General features: G+C 36.6%; 1 protein-coding gene across 4 annotated transcripts in view; it reads left to right on the top strand.

The window, feature by feature from the left end:
* Positions 1 to 13,325, top strand: part of PIK3C2G (phosphatidylinositol-4-phosphate 3-kinase catalytic subunit type 2 gamma) — a gene marked incomplete at both ends in the record, with an annotated part of 286,347 nt that overhangs the window by 263,563 nt on the left and 9,459 nt on the right. The gene's annotated exons all lie outside the window — the stretch shown is intronic.

Raw genomic sequence — 13,325 nt, 5'->3', positions numbered from 1 at the left:
CCGGGCACGCAGAAGCGTGTGCCTGAGACTGGATGCACAGGGACTGTGTCCCGCTTCGCCAGTTTAGAACAGGGACATTTCTTCAGTAAAGACTGCCTAAAACCAGCAGAAAGCCCCCCAGAAGCCAGAGATGGTTCCTGGAGGAGCCAGAGGGGAGCGGAGAAGTTCACCCAAGATGACGGCCAGTCCGAGCAACACAGAGTCCCAATGCATACGACAAATTAGAAAACAGAGAGTAGGGAGTAGAAGAACCACACGCAACATAACAACGCCTCAGGAAAGAAGCACACCACAAAAACAAAACCACCCTCCAGATTGCAACGGCAGTAACTTGGAAGAACTTCTGAGCCTTCCAGAAAGAGAATTTAAAATTGCCATGATTAAAAAAGTGGCAGAAGTCATAAAGGAAAACAATGATCAGAAGAAGGAAATTGAGTCCCTAAAGAGGGAAAACAATGGTCAGAAGAATGAAATTGAGTCCCAAAAAGGGAAAACAATGGTCAGAAGAATGAAATTGAGTCCCTAAAGAGGGAAGTAAAAGAAATGCAAGAGATCAAAGAATTAATGGAGGAACTAAAGAACTCTGGGAAAAGCAATGAAAGCAGAATAGATGAAATGGAAGAATGAATAAGTACTCTTGAAGACACAGAAATAAAAAGAACCAAAACAGAAAAGGAAAGAGAAGTACGAAGGAAAAAGAACGAAGAAAGACTTCGGGAACAATCTGATTCCATGAGGAAAGGAAATATAAGAGTTATAGGAATTCCAGGAGGAGAGGAGAGAGATGTAGGAACAGAGAAAATATTCCAGGAGATAACTGACGAGAACATCCCAAATGCGAAGAAGGAGCTGAAAATTGATGTACAAGAAGCAAGAAGAACACCAAACTTCCACGACGAAAGGAAAAACACAGCAAGACACAACAGTAAAGCTCCCAAGAATCCAGGACAAGGAAAAAATAATGAAGCTGACAAGAGGGAAGAAACAGATAACATTCAAAGGAAAACCAATCAGGCTGACATCAGACTTCTCCGAAGAAACACTACGGGCAAGGAGAGAGTGGAGGGACATAGTCAACAGACTCCAAGAAAACAGATGCCAACCAAGAATACTCTATCCCGCAAAGCTCTCCTTCCTCTTTGAAGAAAGAATATGGACCTTCCCAGACAAAGAGAAACTCCGGAATTTCATTACGACTAAACCCCCACTCCAAAAAATACTACAAGGAATCTTAAAGCCAGAACCTCAGAGGGACGAATAACAATGAAAGAAGGCCAAAAAAAAAAAAAGTTATTAAAAGAATAAATAAATAAAATCAAAGGAAAGACAAACACAATGGCAAATACAGATGCTAACATAACAATATTAACTCTAAATGTAAATGGACTAAACTCTTCAATAAAAAGACACAGAGTTGCAGCCTGGATTAAGAAACAAAACCCAACCTTTTGCTGTCTCCAGGAAACACATTTAGCTACAAAAGATAAAAATAGGCTTAAAGTTAAAGGACGGAAAACAATCCTAGAAGCAAATGGACCAAAAAAGAAAGCAGGGACAGCTATACTTATATCAGATAAAACAGACTTCAAACTCAAAAAAATAAAAAGAGACCCCAGTGGTCACTACATTATGATCAAGGGGACAATACTTCAACAAGAAGAAATAACACTCATTAACATATACTCACCAAACGAAGGAGCACCAAAATATATCAGACAACTGTTGTCCTCTCTGAAAACAGACATCAGAGAAAACACATACGTAGTGGGAGACTTCAACACACCACTATCAACAATGGATAGATCAACAAGACAAAAAAATAAGTAAAGAAACTAAAGCTCTAAATAAGGACCTAGAGCATTTGGGCTTAACAGACATCTATAGAACACTAAACCCAAAAAAAACGGAGTACACATTTTTCTCAAGCGCACATGGATCATTCTCCAGGATCGATCACATACTGGGGCACAAGACAAACATCAACAGATACACCAAGATTGAAATCATACCAACCATTTTTTCTGACCATGAAGGCATCAAACTAGAAATAAACCATAAAAAGAAGGCAAGGAACTATTCTACCTCATGGAGATTAAAAACCAAACTACTGGAAGACCACTGGACTAATGAGGAGATCAAAGAAGAAATTAAAAAATTCTTTGAATTAAATGACAAGGAGGACACTAATATCCTAAATGTATGGGATGCAGCAAAAGCAGTAATAAGAGGAAAATATATAGCAATAGAAGCTCACATCAAAAAACAAGAAAGAACTCAAAGAAACAACCTAATCTCGAAGCTCAGAGATCTAGAAAAAGAACAACAAAAAAAAACCCCAAAACCAGTTGAAGAAAAGAAATAATAAAAACCAAAGCAGAAATAAATGAAATCGAAACTAAAAAAACAATCCAAAAGATCAATGAAACCAAGAGCTGGTTCTTTGAAAAAATCAATAAAATAGACAAACCCCTAGCCAGGCTCACAAAGGAAAAAAGGGAGAAAGCACAAATAAACAGGATCATAAATGAAAGAGGAGAAATCACAACGGACACAGCAGAAATCAAAAGAATAATCAGTAACTACTATGAACAGTTATATGGAAACAAGTTCAACAATCTAGAGGAGATGGACAAATTCCTACAACTCTACAATCACCCAAAGCTAGATAAAGAAGAAATAGAACACCTAAACAGACCAATTACAAGCAGCGAAATTGAAATGGTAATCAAAAACCTTCCCAAAAACAAAAGCCCAGGACCTGATGGATTTACAAATGAATTCTACCAAAGATTCAGAGATGAATTAGTGCCTATCCTTCACAAACTCTTCCAAAAAATTGAGAAGGAAGGGACAATACCAAACACGTTCTATGAAGCCAACATTACACTAATACCAAAACGGAATAAGGACAACACAAAAAAGGAAAACTACAGGCCAATCTCCCTAATGAACACTGATGCAAAAATCCTCAATAAAATTTTAGCTGTCAGAATCCAACAATGTATTCATAAGATAATTCACCACGACCAAGTAGGATTCATTCCAGGGACACAAGGATGGTTTAACATCCGAAAATCAATCAACGTTATCCAACACATCAACAAAAAGAAATATAAAAACCATATGATAATATCAATAGATGCTGAGAAAGCTTTCGACAAAGTGCAACACCCATTCATGATAAAAGCCCTTGAAATTCTTGGGATACAAGGAACATACCTCAACATCATAAAGGCCATCTATGACAAGCCAACAGCCAGTATCATTCTCAATGGTGAAAAGCTGAAAGCAATTCCATTAAGATCTGGAACAAGACAAGGATGTCCACTCTCACCACTGCTTTTCAATATAATACTGGAAGTCCTAGCCAGAGCAATAAGACAAGAGAAAGACATCCAAGGAATCCAAATAGGAAAAGAAGAAGTCAAACTATCACTCTTTGCAGATGATATGATAATATACTTAGAGAACCCCAAAAACTCCACAGAAAAACTAATCCAACTTATCAATCAGTTCAGTAAAGTGGCAGGATACAAAATCAACACGCAAAATCAGCAACCTTCCTATACACAAACTATAAATCTGAAGAAGAAGAAATAAAAAAAAACCATCCCTTTTATTATCAAAACAAAAAAAATCAAATATTTGGGAATAAATCTAACAAAAGAGGTAAAGGACCTATACAAAGAAAATTATAAAACACTGTTAAAAGAAATAGAAGACACAAAGAAATGGAAAGACATCCCCTGCTCATGGATTGGAAGAATAAACATTATTAAAATGGCCATCCTACCAAAAGCAATATACCCATTCAATGCTATTCCAATCAAAATTTCAATGTCATTCTTCAAAGAAATAGAACAATTATTGATGAAATTCATATGGAATCACCAAAAACCCCGAACAGCCAAAGCTCTACTGAAAAAAAAAGAAGGAAATGGAGGCATCACACTCCCAGACTTCAAACTATACTACAAAGCCATAATCATCAAAACTGCATGGTATTGGAACAAGAACAGACATACAGACCAATGGAATCAAATAGAAAATCCAGAAATAAACCCACAGATTTATGGTCAACTAATCTTTGACAAAGGAGCAAAGACTATGCATTGGAGCAAAGAAAGTTTGTTCAATAAATGGTGCTGGGAAAACTGGGTCGCTACATGCAAAAAATGAAGCTTGACCACTACCTCACACCATACACAAAAATCAACTCAAAATGGATTAAAGAACTAGACATAAGACCTGAAACCATAAAATACATAGAAGGAAATATAGGTGAAACACTACGTGATTTGCATATCAAAGACATCTTTACAGACACATCACCCAAAGCAGTGATAGTGAAGGCAAAGATAAACAGCTGGGACTACATCAAATTAAAGAGCTTCTGCACAGCGAAAGAGACAATAACAAAAACAAAGAGAAACCCCACCAACTGGGAGAACATTTTTGCACCCAGTTTTTCTTTTGCACCCACTGATTATTCTAATGATAAAGGACTGATCACAAAAATCTGCAAAGAGCTGATGAGACTCAACAACAACAAAGAAAATAACCCAGTCAAAAAATGGGCAGAAGAGCTAAAAAGAAACTTCTCTGAAGAGGAAATGCAAATGGCCAACAGACATATGAAAAAATGTTCAACATCACTTGTAATCAGTGAAATGCAAATTAAAACTACCATGAGATACCATCTTACACCAGTGAGAATGGCACATATTAAAAAAACTAGCAACAACAAATGTTGGCGAGGGTGTGGAGAAAAAGGAACTCTCCTGCACTGTTGGTGGGAATGCAAACTGGTCCAACCACTATGGAGAGCTGTGTGGAGATTTCTGGACCTACTAAACATAGAGCTTCCATATGATCCAGCAATTCCACTCCTAGGTATTTACCCAAAGGACACAGAAACATCAATTCCAAAGAACACCTGCACCCCTATGTTTATAGCAGCACTATTTACAATAGCTAAGCTTTGGAAACAGCCCAAATGCCCAAAAATAGATGACTGGATCAAGAAGATGTGGTACATATATACCATGGAATATTACTCAGCATTCACAAAAGATAAACACATGCAATTTGCAGCAACATGGATGGCGCTGGAAGGGATCATGCTCAGCGAAATAAGCCAAAAAGAAAAAGAAAAATACCAGATGGTCTCACTCATAGCAGGAATCTAGAAAACTTAAATAATGGATCAGGAAAAAGAATAATTATAAGAAAGTGAAAATCAAAATCAACAAAAACTATGAACCAGACACTTTTTGGGGGGTGGGGTCCGGGAGGGGAGGGATTGGGGTCAGAATGGGGCATGTGCAGTTGTATGGGGGAATATAAAAATAAAATTTATTATTTAATAAAAAAAAAATCCTCAGCAAAATCTGAGCAAGCCAAATTCAACAAGACATGAAAAGGATCATACATATGACCAAGCAGGATTTATTCCAGGGACACAAAGATGGTTCAACAACTGAAAATCAATGTGTGTCACCACATCAACAAAAGGAATGATAAAAATCATATAGTCGTATAATAGATAAGGAGAAGGCCCTTGATAAAAGATCAAATTATGAAAAAAACACTCTCAAAAAAGGGAGAAGAAGGAGCATATCTAAATATAATAAAAGTTATATATGACAAACACACAGCTAACATCATACTTAAAGGTGAAAAACTGAAAATTTCTGATCTAAGATCTGGTACACAAGGATCTCCACTCTCACCATGACTATTCAACATAGTGTTGGAATTCCTAGTTCGAGTAATCCAAAATATAAAGATGTAAAAGAAATCCAAATCTTGAAAGAAGTAGTGATCATTATTACAGGTGGCATGAAAATGTATATGGAAAACCTTAAAGACGCCATTAAAAAACAAATAGAAATAATAAATCAGTGCAGTAAAGTACATTACAAAACTAGTTGGTTTCCTATATGCAAACAAGCTGGAAGAGAAAGAAATAAGGAGAACAATCCACTTACATCAAAATATCCACTTACAGGGCCTCCCCTGGTGGCGCAGGCCAGTTGAGTGCCACACTATGAAGCTGCCCGCAGTCTCTGCAGTGCCAGTTCTATCCCGGCCAGCCAGTGAGGGTCTCACATGGCGCAGCAGACCTCTCCTGTCTTGCCAGCTGCTCCCCTCAGCAGTGTATTTCATCAGTCTGCCTGTTCTGTTCCCCACTCTGTCCCTGGTGAATCCTCTTACCCTCCCACGCACTGGCCTTTACCCGGTTCTTGTATAAAATAAATAAATCTTTTAAAAAATCCACTTACAACAATCCACTTACATCAAAAATCCACTTACAACAATCCACTTGCATCAAAAAAGATAAAAATACACAGAACTAAACTTAGCAAAGGAGGTGAAGGACCTGTACTACGAGAGGTATAACACATTGTTAAAAGAAATAGAAGACAAAAAGAAATGCTAAGATATTTTCTGCTCATGGATTGGAAGAATTAATATTGTTAGAATGGTCATCCTACCCAAAGCAATATGCAGATTAATGCAATTTCTATCAAGATTTCAATGGCATTCTTCAAAGAAATAGGACACATACAGTGCTAGTGGCAATATTACCTCAATAATTTTTTTTAAATTCCATTGTATTAAAAAGACCCTCAACAAGTGCCAGAAAGGATGCAAAGAGAGAGGAACTGTATTACATCGTTGTGGGAAAGTAAACTAATGTGTCCATTATGGAAAGCAATCTGGATTTATCTTAAAAAACTAAAGATGGAAATATCACATAACCCAACATCCCACTCTTGGGCAGCGAAGCCAAAAACATAAAACCATCAACACACACACACAAAATCTATTATTAGTGTTTATTGCAACCTTATTTATAATAGCTAGGATATGAAAACATCCTACATATTTACTAATACATTAGGACCAAGGAAAATAAGTAGATATAATAGCCAGCCAGATAGATAGATAGATAGATAGATAGATAGATAGATAGATAGATAGATAGATAGATAGATAGATTGACAGACAGAAGATTACAAGAACCAACTTAGGTAAGTAGGAGGTCTCTAGTTCAAAGTTTAGTTTATATCAGTAATTTAATTAATTGTTCTTTGAACAAATTCTTGCTTATTTTGTTATGGTCCTTGGTATATGAATCCTGTCCTAGGAATGGAGGATATATGTTAGGAATAACACAGTATGAAACAATGCATGACCAGAAAATGGTATACTCATAATTTTTTCCAAAATTCTTATTTCTTATGTAGAAACTTCTTGCCCAGCTGTGCTATTTCAGCATTACCTTGGGTTTATAATAAAAGAAGATCCAATAATTACATCAGACATTTCACCTAGAATATATGAACTAATTATGTAGAGTATGAACTTTTAAAGGTAATAAAGTTTTTACATTAAAAAAAATAAAATCACTTGCAATGCTATATGCAATCTAGGACAAGCAATGGAAGCAAAACATTGGTATATTTAATTATTCACACACCCAAAACACCACCACTTAGAAATCAACATTGTGAATAAAGATTTACTAATAATATACACATACATTTTAATTTTTATAACCTAAATATGAATGAAGATAAGAATACCATATATTTTACTTCAGTTGAGAGAGAAATCTTTCTACCAGTGAATGCAAAGAATATCCTAAGATCCTGATTTTCAGTCTTTTCAAACAAAAATACCTTTTTTACAAACCTAAAAATAAAATTGTTTCCTGAGTTATCATTAACATCTTTTGGATATCTGTAAGCTCAATAACTATAAAATAAATTTTAATACCATTACAAATGCAGTAATTCTTTCAAAATATTATAATTGTGCCAACAAAAGTACCTATAAGTACTTGAAAAAATAGGAGCACTTATGTTTTATGTATAAGACTCATTTCTGGTGTAGGGGATAGTTGGTGCTCATGTAAATCCCTCTCCTTCTCTCCATCCAAAGACCCATAAAACACTTCTCCAGTTAAATCGTATGTTTTTTCATATAGTCCACAAAAAGAGGTCATGGGAAGGAAAACATACATGAGGTTAAGAAAGGGCATGGGAATATAGCACAAAATATTATTTTAATTCACATTCTATTATCTACCAGGCCACCAGGAAATAGTGAGGTCATCATTAGCTCCTAGAAGTCGATTTAAATAAGGCACTGTGGGTATTATCAAGGGGGTCTTCCAGGTTTCAGAAAAGGAGGACAGCAATAAGGGATCAAGTCTCGAAGTGAAAGTAAGGATGAAGACTAGGGATTCATTCTAACACTAGTAAGAATAATTATATTACCAGTTCAATCTAGCTCCAGTAGGGGACAGAAAAGGGTAAAAAACCAAAGGTAGTAAGCATCTAAGTGGAGGATCAAGATATTGGACATAACAAGAAGATGTTAACACAAACACTCCTCATCATTGACAAAACCCAGCAATGAGCAGGCTAGGTCAGCTCTAACAGAAAGAGGCCTTCAACAGCCCTGTATTTAGGATAAGCATCTAGGACACACATGCAAATGGAACCTGAAGATACATCTATTAGACTCTGCAGTAGACTTTCGACTCCTTGACATTAACAGAAGAAATATTGAGATTAGGGCCTCCCTGGTGGACTAGGGATTAAGTCTCAGTGCTATCACCGCTGTGGCCTGAGTTCGATCCCAGTCAAGGAGCTAACCTACATATGGTGCTGCAGATCTCTCCTGTCTCACCCACTGTTCTTCTTAGCAATGTATTTCAGTAAATCTGCCTGTTCTTCCCCCCATTCTGCCTCTGGTGAATCCTCTTAGCCCCCTGCAGCTCTTGCCTACTCCCCAGTTCTCTAAATAAATAAAAATGTTGCAATTAGACCACAGAAACTACTTTAACGAAATCTTAGGATGCAGTAGCATTATAGATAAAGATTCAAAAACTAGCTAAGGAATACTTTCAAAGACTAGACACCATGGATCTATCGCTCATTCATTCAGTCATTTGATAACTGTTCAATGTTTGTTATATACCAAACATCTTGAGAGACAAGATTTCTATGGAAGGAAGCTCTAACTATGAAAGGAAAGCAAAGAATAAGGTAAAAGGAAGCCCAATTTCAAATGAGGATTCAATTTTTTTCATTGTTGCCTCCCTGCTTTCTAGGTCTCTGCTCACTATAGAAAGACCCCCTGTATAAAGAAGCATGACCCCACTATGTTGCTATCAATTCCTACCCCCTACTTTGTGTTTTTTTTTCCTTCATAGTACTATGCACACAGATTATTTGTAAATACTGAGGCAAGGGGAGTCAGTATTTCCCTTCCCACCAGTGGTATGTCAGCATCATGAAGATGGGATTTTTTTCCTCTTTCTAAGGAATTTTACTTTCTAATTGGATTTTCAGAAACATATTGAAAGATTAGAAAGAAGGAACTGAGGATGGGGTTAGGGTAGTACAGTAGTGAGTAATCAATGCAGCAAAGTCCAAAGGAAACATGGGGTGGTGGGGAGGTGTGAGATAAGACACAGATTCCCCTCTGAAAGAATCTCTAATCTCATAAGGAAGATCACACAAACACACATCAAGCTATTTAAAAAATATATTTTAACAGCAAACTTAGAATATACAGAATTCAATCAGTATGAACAACAAAAATAAAGATTAGATAGCTTTCATATTATCTTCTGAGAACAGTAAAAATATTAGCCAGAATTCTAGAAGAAAGTAGTAGTGCTGCTTGACTTCAGCCTACTATGAGTGAGAAAGTACTCCAGAGACACAAATGTCTAGTTGTTTAAATTGAGAGTCAGAGGCCTCCCTGGTGGCGCAAGGGGTTAAGCACCACACTATGAAGCAATCTGCAGCCTCTACAGCATGAGTTGGATCCCTGGCAGCCAGGGAGCAACCCACATGGCACAGCAGACCTCTCCTGACTTGCCCGCTGCTCCCCTCAGCAGTGTATTTCAGTCAATCCACCTGTTCTGCTCCCCATTCTGTCTCTGGGGAATCCTCTCACCCCCTGCACCTCTGGCCTGTACCCCAGCTTTTGTATGCATAAATAAATCTTTAAAAAAAAATTGAGAGTCAGGTGGAGAACTCTGATTCCCCAAACCTTATGATTATGGAATTCAATGTTAAGTCTTTGTGAAGGCCTAAAATGCAGCCCCAGTAAAAATCCTGGGGTATGACGCTGAGACTAGTAGGAGTTATCTAATCATTTCAAAGTAAAATTTAATACACATGAACATAGGGGCAAAGGGTGAAATGAGAAGTATTGATAAGGAGACAGCCAGAGACTTCCTTTAAAAATTAGCTGAGATCATTAAAGAGCAGGATGTGCTCATATATGGTGCCAGTAAAAAGAAGGAAAAAAAAAATAATGTAGATAAGACAGCTGCTTTGGGGAAAAAATGACTTAAAGACTTGAGAATTCAATGTCTGCATTTAAAGCTGCTAAGGACAGACTAAGCCTGCTGCTCAAGTCTAATGCACCCTTGCCTTAAACTGAAACCCATGCTTTTCCATTATTTTAGATTCCAGGATACTGAAGGACCTTGTCAAGGATACTAACTTGGAAACAGCCCAAACCTTAGTTGTGAAATGCTGGGTAAAGGCTGGTGTAAAAATTTTCCCCTTCTGCAATTGAGATTTTAATTTTTAGGCTAGTAGGAAATCCTTGAATGTTTTAAGAGGAAAGTGACATAAAGCAGTTTTGCAGGAAGCTCAAATACATCAATGATCAACATAATAAATAAGAGGTGGGGAAATGGGCATATCAAAAAAAATTAACATCCAGTTATAACAAGTCAAGCAATAAAGATCCATCATGGCAGAAGAACTGGGGCAAAAGGGAGATTATTGATCTTGGTATATAGTTATATTTGAAAATCAAGGACAAGAAAGGCACCATGGGAATGAAATAGTAACATTTAAGGGTATTATAATGAATCAGAAAATTTCATTTTGGGGTGATGATGGATAGAAGATGGATTTTGGTTAGAGGTTAAATAAAAGGGGTAAGAAGATACGCATATGGGAATGTTCCCAGGTCATTAGGCTGAATCCTACGGAAGAACATGAGTCATCTACATCAGTGATTCTCAATTGCGGTCAATTTAGCCCCTTGGTGACATTTACTGGTATCTGGAAACACTTTTGGATGTCACAACTGGGAGGATAGTGTGACTGAATTCTAGTATTTAGAGGTCAGGGATGCTTTAAAACATCCTCAAGCTATAGAACAACCCCCTACAGCAAAGAATTTCAACAATTATCAGGCTCCAAATGTCAATAGTGCTACGCTTGAGAAACTGTGCTCAGTATGTCATAGTACAATGGGGACATCTTGTCCAAGCAGTAACTTTGTTTTCATGTTTAATTTATAAGGTAAAAAAAAATAGTCTCAAACATGTATTGAGTCTTGCTCTATTTCAGGCACTGTTCTCACATTACATGGTTTATCTTTCAAATGCTGTATTACATTTAGCTTCATTTAACAGATTAGGAAACTGACCCACTGAAAAGATAAGCTGCATGATAAAAGCCACAAAGTTTGCAAATTTGGGGGCACAGATTGCAATCAGAAAGCCCATTTCTAAAACAGTATGCTAACTACTAACTGTGATGCTAAGCCTTGAAGCGTATAGTGATTATTGGTATGGTGCACTTAAGCCCCATGGCAGATAAGTGAGAGACTATTACACAGAACAAAAACACTTCGCTCTCATCATTCGTCTCAAAAAAAAAAAAACAAATAAAAAAAAAATCAATGCACTCTCTCAAATATTAGTAACATGTTCTTTCTGTGTCACTGAATATTCCGTTATGTCATGGACACATTTGAGTCCCTCCTACTGAGGGAGGATTTCAAATGGAGGAGGGATACCTGGTGAATTAAGAGCAGCTTCTTTTCTAGTTTTAGGATTTTGACATGTTAAGTATTTTGACACATATTTTATCTAATTTGTGAGTATTAATAGTCAAACTTTCTTAATGATTTGTCACCATCTAAATTGAAACTGGAAAAAAGTCGACTCTATAATAACATGTATTTTCTTACTTTTCAGTCTGCTTTTTTGAATGCCAATGAAAGCTATAAAATTACAGCTAATGAGGTTAAGGGTGGATGTTCACATGGAAATGTCACTGTGATTCAGAGCATTGAAATATGTTTGTTGAAAGTTGCTGATTTAATAGAACATAAGCAAGAAAATAAGCATTTAATTCCTCCAGTTTGACTTGTGAGTCACCCTCTTTAAATATAAGTTATACAAACATTTCTCATTTTATCCAAGTAGATATTAAGTTTTAGTTCCATTTACTGTCCATTTGGGTGAGATCACAAAGATAAAATCATTTCAGAGTCACAGTGTGGGGGGAGAGGGGTGAGCAGATTCACCAGAGAATGGGGACAGAACAGGCAGATTCACTGAAATACACTGCTGAGGGGAGCAGCGGGCAAGTTAGGAGAGGTCTGCCTTGTTATGTGGGTTGCTCCCCAGCCAGCCAGGGATCGAATTCACACTGCAAAGGCCGCAAAAAGCCTCACAGGGCTGTGCTCAACCCCCTGAGCCACCAGATTTTTGAAACAGTGGACTCATTCTTCAAATGATACATTAATAAACATACCTACAATACGCAAAGATGGAATAGAAGAAGAAAAGTTCTGAAGCCAGAATGAGACTTGGGGGTGAAGGGGTTTGGTGGTTGTGGTTTGGAAAACTGGGGAGGGGGAATCCAGATGCCACCCATTTGGCATCATTACTTAAGCAACTTTTGGAGCTCCATAGAATATAATGGCAAAAGGATTGTGCAATGTATTTTAGGGTGATTTAAATAATAAAATTACTATAACCATCTTTAAATTGTGTTAAGTATAGCAGAGTTGTTCTTATAAGAGATACTTTAATTACATTCTGCCTTAAAATGTGATATTATACCACATACATATACAGATCACTAAGTATTACATCTTATATCATGTGTTAAACTTGAATATTTTTATTCTCAGGTGAGGGACAGTATCCTGAGGCACTAAATTCCTGTCTGCCTGTGGCTTGTATTTTATCTCTTGACCACTTGTCAAAAATGTAAATTTAGATTTTACTTTAAAACAATTAAAAATATATATAATGGGCTTTTAAATATAGTTCTCTAACACAACACTTAATTTAAGATAGACAATTTTGCACTTTAATGTAACTTGAAATTATTTTTGAGCAATGATTTATTTCTTTTGATTGCTCTCTTATTTTCTAATAAACAAAGTAATGGCAATAAATCTTGATCTTGTCTTTGGTCTAGATATTTAGTAGCTATGTATTTGTTTTCTTTGATAGAGACACACATTAATATTTAAAA

This window comes from Talpa europaea, assembly GCF_964194135.1.
Source record: "Talpa europaea genome assembly, chromosome: 15".
Classification (NCBI taxonomy): domain Eukaryota; kingdom Metazoa; phylum Chordata; class Mammalia; order Eulipotyphla; family Talpidae; genus Talpa; species Talpa europaea.
The sequence above is the reverse complement of the archived record's forward strand: the minus strand, read 5'-3'. Positions and strand labels throughout refer to the sequence as shown.